The 9899-nt window shown below is 57.1% G+C and overlaps 1 long non-coding RNA gene across 1 annotated transcript; it reads left to right on the top strand.

Moving 5' to 3' along the window:
* Positions 1-2400: 2400 nt before the first annotated feature.
* Positions 2401-6351, top strand: LOC122227495. The gene is made up of 2 exons (XR_006206086.1): positions 2401-2570; positions 5901-6351. It is a non-coding gene; the product is annotated as an uncharacterized LOC122227495 (long non-coding RNA).
* Positions 6352-9899: the final 3548 nt, after the last annotated feature.

Below are 9899 nucleotides of genomic sequence, written 5' to 3'. Positions count from 1 at the left end.
TTCCCTGCCTTGGTTCCGGAATCTGGGATAAAGCCCGCTAAGCGTCCGACTTCAGCTCAGGTCATGATCTCGTGGTTCATGAGTTCAAGCCCCGCGTGTTCCAGCTCAGAGCCTGGAGCCGGCTTCGGATTCTGTGTCTCCCTCTCTCTGCCCCTCCCCCACTAGTGCTCGCGCGCGCGCGCTCTCTCTCTCTCTCGCTCTCAAAAATAAACATTAAAAAAAAATAAAGAAATAGTAGCTTCAGGCCCGGGCGCGGGGCTCTCATTCAGAAGGGGAACAAGGTGGAACGTGGTGATGTGGTGCCACGAGCACACCTCCACAACATTTTCTGGTCCATTCCCCTGCCCCCCTGGTCCCCCGCAGGTGGCCGCGCGGAGGTTTTCAGAGGAGGCGGCTCCCCGGGCAACCCTTTCTTGGGCGAACTCTCCGCGCCAGGGAACGAGTCCATGGTGTTTCTCAAAACAAAGCGGGCCGGCCCCCCCTCCTAGAACCACCCAGAACGGGTGCAAACCTGCAGATTCCTGAGCCTCCTCCAGACCCCCTGGATGGCAGTTCGTGGGGCAGGTGACCCAGACTGTGTGTCGCAATACCTCTTTGTGTCGGTGGGGGGCGGGGGGCAAGACCACCTCCAGCTGGTTGATTCATCAGGAGGACCCTCAGGTCGCCGCCACACTTGTGGTCGCGACCGACAGCGGAAGGACAGAGAGTAAAATCAGCAGAGGGAAAAGGCCCACGGGGAAGTCCGGAGAAAACCAAACGCCGGCTTCCAAGAGCCCTCGCCCTGGGGAGTCACTCACCACGTGCTTAATTCCTCCCGCAACGCGTTTTGGCTACACCCGTGGAAGCTCGTCGTAGACCCGGTGCCCAGGGTTTTGGCTGGGGTCTCGTCGTGCAAGCGCCTTCTTTCGGGCTCGCTCCAAAATTCCAGACTCCCAGAAGACAAGCAGGCAGGACACGTTGTTTGCCCAGGGCCAGGCTGGCAGGGACAGCAGTCTCAGCCGGCTTCGCAAACACCTGTCTGCCCCACCCACTTCCTCCCGAGGGATTCTTAACACACATCCAAGTTTGAGAGTCACTGGTCTGGTGGATAAAGCTGGGTCAACAACTCTATTTCTGGTTACTGCGCGACTCATGATAAGCTGCTTGAGCATCCTGAACCTGACGTCCTGATTTGTACCAGAGAGGATATATTTCCTCCCCAGGAGCTTAAATCCAAATCCCAGGTAACCTCTTCCAGAAGTGAGCAGAAGGGAGAAGAGCCCTCCTTTAAGGGGTCTTGCCTTACCTAGGCTGCTGGAGCAGAACTTGACCCCGGAGGCATGGAGAGAAGGAAAAGAGCAGAAGCAGCGGCAGGAAGGGGGCGATTCTTCAGATATATGAGGATGTGGATCCCCAATCACCCCTCTAGTGCCCTCCCTGGGGGGAGACCCGGCACCCAGAGACCAGGCTCCCCTCTGCATGGCTTGGTCACTCAGGTGCGGGTGACAGGGCCACCGAACTGAGCAAGACCAGGTGCCGTCCTTGAGGATGGGTGGGGCCCTGGCCAGGGATCAGGATCTTGGGACACCAGGAGGGACCCCTGCTCAGGCATCGGTGGGACCGGAGACGTTAGACAAATCACGTCACCTTGTTGAAGCCCAGTTGCCTCTTTTTAAAAATGGGGCTCTGATGCCCAAAATCTAAGGGAAGATTGTGAAGATTAAAAACGACAACAACAGCTTTGTGAAAAAATGACAAAGCATGGTTTTGAAAGAGCTTTAGTAACCCCTGGAAATTATCTATGAGCAGATTTTCACCCTCCTGACCTCAGCCTTAAGCAGAGGAAAGAACCCTTTGTTGATGTTTAGGACTGGCTCTGTCACAAATTTTCCTGCTGACCTGGAAAGTCTGTCTGTCTCTCTCTCTCTCTCTGGACCTCAGTTTTCCTCATCTGCAAAATGGGAACAGTAATACCCTGCCATCACCTTATCAGCATTGTAAGTTCTTTCCTTTTTCTTTCTTTCTTTTTTTTTAAAGTTCATTTATTTATTTTGAGAGACAGAGAGAGAGAGAGAAGTCGGGAGAGGCAGAGAGAGAGAGAGAGAGAGAGAGACAGAGAGAAACCCAAGCAGTCTCCCCACTGTCAGCGCGGAGCCTGATGTGGGGCTTGAACTCACACACAGTGAGATCATGACCGGAGCAGAAACCAAGAGTCAGATGCCTAATCAACTGAGCCACCCAGGCTAACCGGTTCTTTCCTTTTTTCATCTTGTTCCAGAACTGCCAGAGACACATCTGTGTTCAAGGATGTGGACCAGCATCTCTTTGAGGAACATTCCAAAGGAGAGTGGAAAATAGTCTTGGAAGGGCCATTCTTGGACCCTTGTGGGGGCACATTAGCGTCATAAGGGCTCTGACAAGTCCTGCAGGAAGGACACTGTCTCAAGTTTTTATGCTCAGGGAACTCCTTTGGTCAGAACCCCCACGGGCACCCTACAGAACAGTCCATGGCATTCTCTTGGGGGTTGCTAGGCGAGGAGGACTCGAACAAGATGAATCCCAGTTACGTCCACCAGACACAGCCTTCCCAGGTCGGTGGCAGGCCATCCTTGCCCTTGGCCTCGGTCCCCCTTGGGAGGTGACCTTGAGGCCGGCCTCACGGTCTCAGCTCCAACCTCTAGCAAGTTTTTTGTTCCCAGATGCCTGAAAGTCCCGGAAAGTGCTGCCTGAGCCAAAATTCAAAAGACATGATGAACCAGGTTCATTTTAGGGCCGTGGCAACAAGCAGGCATGCTCCCCAGTGGGTTGCTTGGATAAATGAGTTAATTTTGTCCAAGCTCCAAGCCTCTCGAGAACTTTGGTGCTGAGGGTGTATATATGTGTGTGTGTGTGGGGGGGGGCACGGCATGGAATGTGCTCTGGGGTCTTCTGGGAGCCGACAAAGGGGGGCTGCATACTCAGCCCTGCAATGAGTGGCGGTAATAATGGTGCAGGGGTCAGTCCCAGCCAGGGAGCTTGACAGGTGGAAAAGCCTTGGAAAAGCCCACATCGGCAGCTTTGCCAGGGGGAGCTGGGAGAGGGGCTGACTGGAGGCCTTGGCGCCTCATCTTGAGGCTGAGCCAGGCGGTCCGGGGCAGCAGAGGTGGGGAGAGGTGTCCTTCCGAGGGACCTAAGCACGGGCAGGGACAAGAGCAGGGCTTCTGAGGCAGACAGCACTGGGTCTGAGCCTTGCCCGAGCCCCGAATGAGCTGTGTGTCATTGGGCAGGCCCTTGGCCTCTCTGAGCCTGTTTCTTCATCTGCAAACGGAGACAGTCAGCTCTCTCTCTGAGTCATGAGTGGGACGACTTGGGCAGAGCGCCTACGTATCCCTGGCACACAGCAGGTGCTCCGTGGACGCCGTTTCTCTCCTTGTCCTTTGGGTCGGCGCTGAGACCGGCAGAGGCTCGTTTTTTTTCCTCTTTTAACTTTTAATTGAAGTATAACATGCACGCGGCAAAGTGCGTAAATCTCTTTTGTTTTTTAATTTAAGATTTATTTCAACTCTTCTGGGTCTGAAAATGTAAAACCTTAAAATAAGCCTCCAATGATTTCCTGGATGGCATTAAAAATTGCTTTGAAATAAGACTCACAAGGAGTTGCAGAAATAGGACCGGGTTCCCCTTTACCCAGCTTTTCCCCGACGACAGCTTACAAAACCACGGGACACCGTGAAGCTAGGGAGTCGATGTTGGTACAATATTATCAACTAAGATAAAAAGTGCGTGGGTCTTACGTGGACAGCTCAGTGGGCTTTCACGGCCCTGACACCAGCGTCCAGACTAAGACCACGAACATGACCAGCACCCCGGAAGTGCCGCTGTACCTCCTCCAGTCCCTGCCCCCTCCCGGAAGTGCACCGCTGTGCCTCCTCTAGTCCCCTACCCTCTCCCGGAAGTGCCCCCCCACGCGTCCTCCAGTCCCTGCCCCCTCTCGGAAGTGCCCCCCACCTCCTCCAGTCCCTCCCCCCTCCCGGAAGTGCACCGCTGTGCCTCCTCTAGTCCCCTACCCTCTCCCGGAAGTGCCCCCACGCATCCTCCAGTCCCTGCCCCCTCTCGGAAGTGCCCACCCTGCCTCCTCCAGTCCCTGGCTCCTCCCGGAAGTGCCCCCTGTGCTTCTTCCCATCCCTGCCCCCTCCCGGAAGTGCCCCTCCATGCGTCCTCCAGTCCCCTGCCCCCTCCTCCAGGGTGACCTCGGTGGGTCCTCCCTTCCTATAGCGTAGATTCGCTTTGCAGGCCTTTGAACTTTCTGTGCCCGTGTTCCCGTGTACAACTCCTGCTCACCTTCCCGTCCAGGGGCTCCGCTCCCCCTGCGGCGGGTGCTCGGAGCTGCCTCGTTCCCGCTGCTGTGCCGGCAGAGTTTTAGAAAGGGGTGGGGCGCCTGGGTGGCTCGGTTCGATTTCAGCTCAAGTCGTGACCTCACGGTCCGTGAGTTCTAGCCCTGTGTCGGGCTCTGCGTGGATGGTGAGGGGCCTGCTTGGGATTCTCTCTCTCCCTTTCTCTCTCTTTGCCCCTCCCCTACTCTCTCTCTCTCTCTCTCTCCCCCCGTCTGTCTCTCAAAATGGATAAATAAACTTTAGAAAAGAAAAGGGGACAACCCTGCGTGACTGTGGGACAGAGCCCTGCCCCCCGTCCTTAGCAAGGTCCTTTGCCGCCCCAGTCCAGAGAAGCTGGCCAGATGGCCTCTCCTCCAACGGGTGGCGGTGTGGGCTGAACTGTGTTCCCAGTTCCCCAAATTCGCGTTCAAGTCCTAACCCCCAGTGCCTCAGAAGGTGACTGTATTTGGAGACAGTCTTTAAAGAGACAATTAAGTTAAAATGAGCTCATTAGGAGGGACCCTGAGGCAGTGTGACTGGTGTCCTTATAAGAAGAGACTAGGGCACAGACACCCCCGGAGACACTCAGGGAGAAGGTGGCCGCCTACTAGCCAAGGAGAGAGGCCTGCACCCCCCGCGGGCACCCCCGACTTCCCGCCTCCAGACGGTGAGGACCTGAGTGTCTGTGACGCTGTGTCGTGACAGCCCCGAGCACACTGGCCGGGCGTCCACTCTCTGGCCATCTTCTCAAACCCCTGGGCTGGTGCTCACAGATGACAGGGGCACAGGGCCTTTCCGCCGTCCCCAGGCCTTGCGTCTATAGGCCCAGTGGAAGGGGAAGCAGCGATTGTATCTAAAGTCTCAGCACAGGGGCCAGAGAGTGTCACCCGGTCTGTTCCCTCGACCCCACAGGACGTCAGGGCCACCCTGCTTCGGCCTCTGGAGGGTCCCCCGGGGCTGGTCCCTCGTTCTCTCACTCTGGCTCGCCCTGCCCACCACGCTCCTTCCTCCAGCTTCTCCTGACCCCACCAGGCTCCTGTCCTGTGCCCTGATCCTCGGGTCACCTCACTGTCTCGAGCAAAGGCAGCCCTAGGACGCCGGGGGAAATGCGCGCCTCGGGCTTTCTGTGCGGCTCCCTGGGCTTCCCCTTCCTCCTGTGGGATTAGGGCTGGGGCAGGGAGGCTGCCCCGCTGTTGGAGGAAGATGTGGAAGGCCTCCGGGGACCCAGGCGTGACCCACACGAGGTGGCAGGAGGAGGGTGCTGGGTGCAGAGGGGTCTGGCCCTCCCCTACTCACCCCCTGACCTGCAGGCTGGCAGGAGGTGGAGGGGAGCCTCAATGCCGCGGAGGGTTGAAGCCGGAGGCCTCGGAGAGGAGGTGACTGAGGCAGACGGTGGGTCCCAGGTCCCTACTGCGTTTGTGCGTGTGTGTTGTGGGATGCGGCGTGGGCGGGAAGGAAAGCGTGTGATGAAGATGTTCGTTAGAAGTAAGGCTGGTGGTGATTGACGGCAGGGCTTTGTCCCCTCTCCTACACGTGCTCAGGACAGCTTGCTTTTCGTCTCTCTCACAGACAGGCGTCCCACGGTACATCGGTCAGCTGTGGCCGTGCGACAAACCACCCGGAACCTCGGTGGCACCGAACAAGAAGCATTGGTTTCTTACTCACGGCCCATCGGGCTTCAGCAAGATCGAGGCTGGACCTTGGCCTCCCCCTGAGGGCCGGGCCCCGGTCTGCCCATGCGTCCCTCTCGCTCTCTTTGGACGCGGCTACCCAAGGCGTGTTGTCCCAGTGATGGCAGAAGGGCCAGTGGGAAAGCCTCGTGGGCAGGCACATTCGAAGGTGCTCATGGCGTGGTCACCAGCATCCCTCTGGCCAAAGCAAGTCACATGGCCATGTTGGACACCGACAGGTCGCAGAAAGGGAAGTGCGCATCACCTTGGAGGAGACGGGCAGGGAGAGAATGTTTTTTGCCCAATAATCTCATCTGTACATTCTATAAACTTTAAAAATATTTTTAAAAGTTTGTTTATTTTAAGAGAGAGAGAGAGAGAGTGCGAGTGGGGAAGGGGCAGAGAGAGAGAGGGAGAGAGAGAGAATCCCAAGCAGGCGCCGCACCATCAGCACAGAGCCTGACACGGGGCTCGAACTCGCGAACCGCGAGATCGTGACCTGAGCCGAAGTCGGACGCTTAACCGACTGAGCCACCCAGGCGCCCCTGACAGTGGAACTTTTCTAAGCGTTTTTTAAGTTTTACTTTTAATGTTATTTATTTTTTGAGAGAGAGACAGAGCGCAAGCGGGGGGGGGGGCGAGAAAGGGGAAGACACAGAATCCGAAGCGGGCTCCAGGCTCCGAGCTGTCCGCACAGAGCCCCACGCGGGGCTCGAACCCAGGAACCGTGAGATCATGACCTGAGCCAAAGTCGGACGCTCAACCGACTGAGCCACCCGGCCGCCCCGAGAACTTTTGGTCTCGTGAGGATGAAGTTTGCACAAGAAAGTAAAGCCCTTAGTCGAATTGTAGGAGCCCAGTAGGCTTTTGGTAGGTATGAGGGTACAGCAGTCACACGCCCCCACACTGGGACCCACCATGTCCTTCCAGGTAAGTCCTGTGATGCTAGCATTCAGCCACCGAGCTAACTGGCTCCGGGGACTGCCCGAACCGCTTCCTGTCCTCTTATCCCAGAGCACGGACCCAGGGCGCCTTGACTGTGGCCGCCACAAAGATGCCTTTCCATGGGTTCTCGCCACCTGTTCAGGGACAGAGCCTTGAATGTCACCTCCACTTTCAAATCTGCCCCCTTCTGTGGGCACGGACCATCTGGTCCCGGCTTAGGATCAGAAAAGCTGCCTGGAGGCTGCCTGGCACGCACCTGGGCGCCGTGGGCAACGTGGCCCGCATGCCGAAGCGGGCAGCAAAGCCCCGGGCCCAGCCTGGCACGGCTCGAACGTGCTGGCGCACTGCGGTAAGACCGCCTTCGACTTAATATATGCTAATTCGATTTTAATGGCATTCAGATTTCCAACAGTAGTGCGGCGTTAGCCATGGTAAGTTATAATCATATCTAATTGGTAATTCTAACATAACAAATTTCTTGGATAAATTATTCTTAGTTAATAGTCCCCCAGGAACAACCTCAGCGCGTGCACACACACACACACACACAGGCATATATTTTAGGGGAAACTGAGAAAAAAAGAACAAGGTGGAAGCAGGCTCGCGGTGAGGCAGACTTATCTCAGACCTGGACTCTTCTCGGGACCTCAGCCAGAGCCCCCAGTAACAGTCTTCGGAGGTGTTAGAACCCGGGACCCTCGGAGCAGCTGAAGGCTGGGCGTGGTGTTGCAAAGTCAAGGCTGTTGTCCGACAGACTGTGCCCAGGCCCAGGAAGGGGCCACCAGGCTCAGGCCTCAGCCCCCTGCTGGACCCTGTCACTGGGGAGGCCCGCCTTGGCTGCACAAGCTCCTCCCCCAACCAGATTGGTCCGCCCTACAGGTCTTTCCTGGCACGGATTCCAAGATCCGCCCCCCCGCCCCCCTACAAAGGAGCCAAGTTACTATTTTCTTTACCAGGCAGAAATAGCTCAGTTGGGTGTAATTCCAGAAAAAGGGATGGGGGGGGGTGAGCCCACCCCGCTTCCCGTCTGCACTTTGTTGCTTACCTGCGGTAACCCCTGGGGAGCTGCCCGCGACCTCAGTTTTCCCGGCTGTAACATGGGTTGAAACTCGACATCCCTCTCTGTTTCAGCTGTCAGGAAGAGGCCTTTTCTCTGGTGTTGGGGTGAGGAGGCGGGCCCTACTGTAGCAGGCAGAGGGTCTGCCCCGGGGCATCCGTGGAGAATGTTCTCTCCTGTTTCTTTTGGGCCGCCCCTGGCCACAGGAGAGGGTGGCATTCATCTCCCGCTGGCAGGGGTTTCTGGCTTGTGCCCGCAGAGGGCGGGTGTCAGGGCGGCCACGTCACCCCACCGAGGGGAAGCAGGAAATGGGGGAGAGAGTCACTTCTTACCCATAGCTTGTGATGCCGGGCAAGTCCCCTCTCCCCCTTGGCCCTCCCTTCTTGGTCTACTTATGACACGAGCACAGTCGTGCTCACCTTATGAGGCTGTTGCGTGGACTGACTGAAACAATGCCAGCTGGTAGATGGGCGTTTCTCTCTCCTTTATCCTTTTTCCTTCTCCATCCCCTTCCCCTTATGCTGGGATGATCTGAGGGCACAGCATGACCTTGGGGGAAGGGGAAGGAACCCCACGAGGTCCCTTTTGTCTAGCACTAAAACCTGGAGACCGATATTATCATCTGTGAGAAATGACAGGTAATATTTATTGAGCACGTACTACATGCCAGGCAGCATTCTAAGTACTTTCTATAACCTCTGCCTTTCGGCCCTAAGGGCAGGTACGGTTATTACCCTCATTATACAGACAGGCCACTAAAGCACAGAGAGGGTATGTGAGTGGCCTGAGGTCGCACAGCTAGTCAAAAGCCAAGCCAGAAGGTGAACCCCGCAGAGTTGGGCTGCAAAGCTAACCTTCCTAACCACCGCACGGTACTGCCCCTTTCACCGGCCAGCTTGCGATCATCAGAATATTTAGGGGAACCATCTGCCTCGGTCCATTTCACAGTTGGAAAAACAGACTTTAAGAGAGGTTGAGCAGTTGGCCCGAGATCCCGCGGTGGGAATACGGCAAAGCTACAGTTATTTTTAAAAAATGTTTGTTGATTTATGTTGAGAGATGGAGAGCACAGGGGAGGGGCGGGGGGCGGGGGGAGAGAGAATCCCAAGCAGGCTCTGTCCTCTCAGCGTAGAGCTCAACGTGGGGCTTGAACTCACGAACCGTGAGCCCATGACCCGAGCCCAAGCCCAGAGTTGGACGCTTGACCGACTGAGCCACCCAGTCACCCTGGCAAGGCCTGCAGTTTGAACCCGCAACGCTTTCTACCCCCAAGGTCGTTGCATCCCTGGCCCTCACTGTGGATGGGGTGAGCTTGGACGGGGCAGCTCCCGGGCTTCTTCCCGCCCGGCTCCAGAACATTCCCGCCCCCGCCCTGTGCCATCCAACCCCGAGGACATCTTCCTCACAACGAAGCCCCTTTCTGGGTGACGTTCACATTCCAGCCGCGCCTGGTAGCTCTCCGTGGGCCTGGGCTTGGGCTGCCTCGGGGTCATTAGGCCTTGGGGCGAAGGGCTAAATTAAGCCCCTCCCCCCAAACTTCCAGCGTGGGTTATCCATGGTTTGGCACGAGTGCTTTATCCCGGCAGACGTGGCCTCGGATCTCAGGGCTGTGCCCGTGGGCTGTGTGACCTTAAGCAAACGACCTACCCTCTGAGCCTCTACCTGCTCCTCTGTAAGATAGGGGGACACCTGTCCACAGGGCCAGCGCGCCGGAGCGCCTGGCAGACGGTCCGTGCTTAACGCCTGTTTGCTGTTCTCCGGACACATGAGGCCACGTCGGCACCCCGCTTGAGCCCCAGACCTGCCGGAAGTCACCCGGAGCACGGCCCTCCTTCCGCGCACTCAGGGTGTCCAGCGTCAAACTTAACCACCGTCCCCCTGGGTTCTCATTCCGGA

This window comes from Panthera leo, chromosome C1 (assembly GCF_018350215.1).
Source record: "Panthera leo isolate Ple1 chromosome C1, P.leo_Ple1_pat1.1, whole genome shotgun sequence".
NCBI lineage: Eukaryota > Metazoa > Chordata > Mammalia > Carnivora > Felidae > Panthera > Panthera leo.
This window is presented reverse-complemented; position numbering and strand designations above follow the sequence as displayed.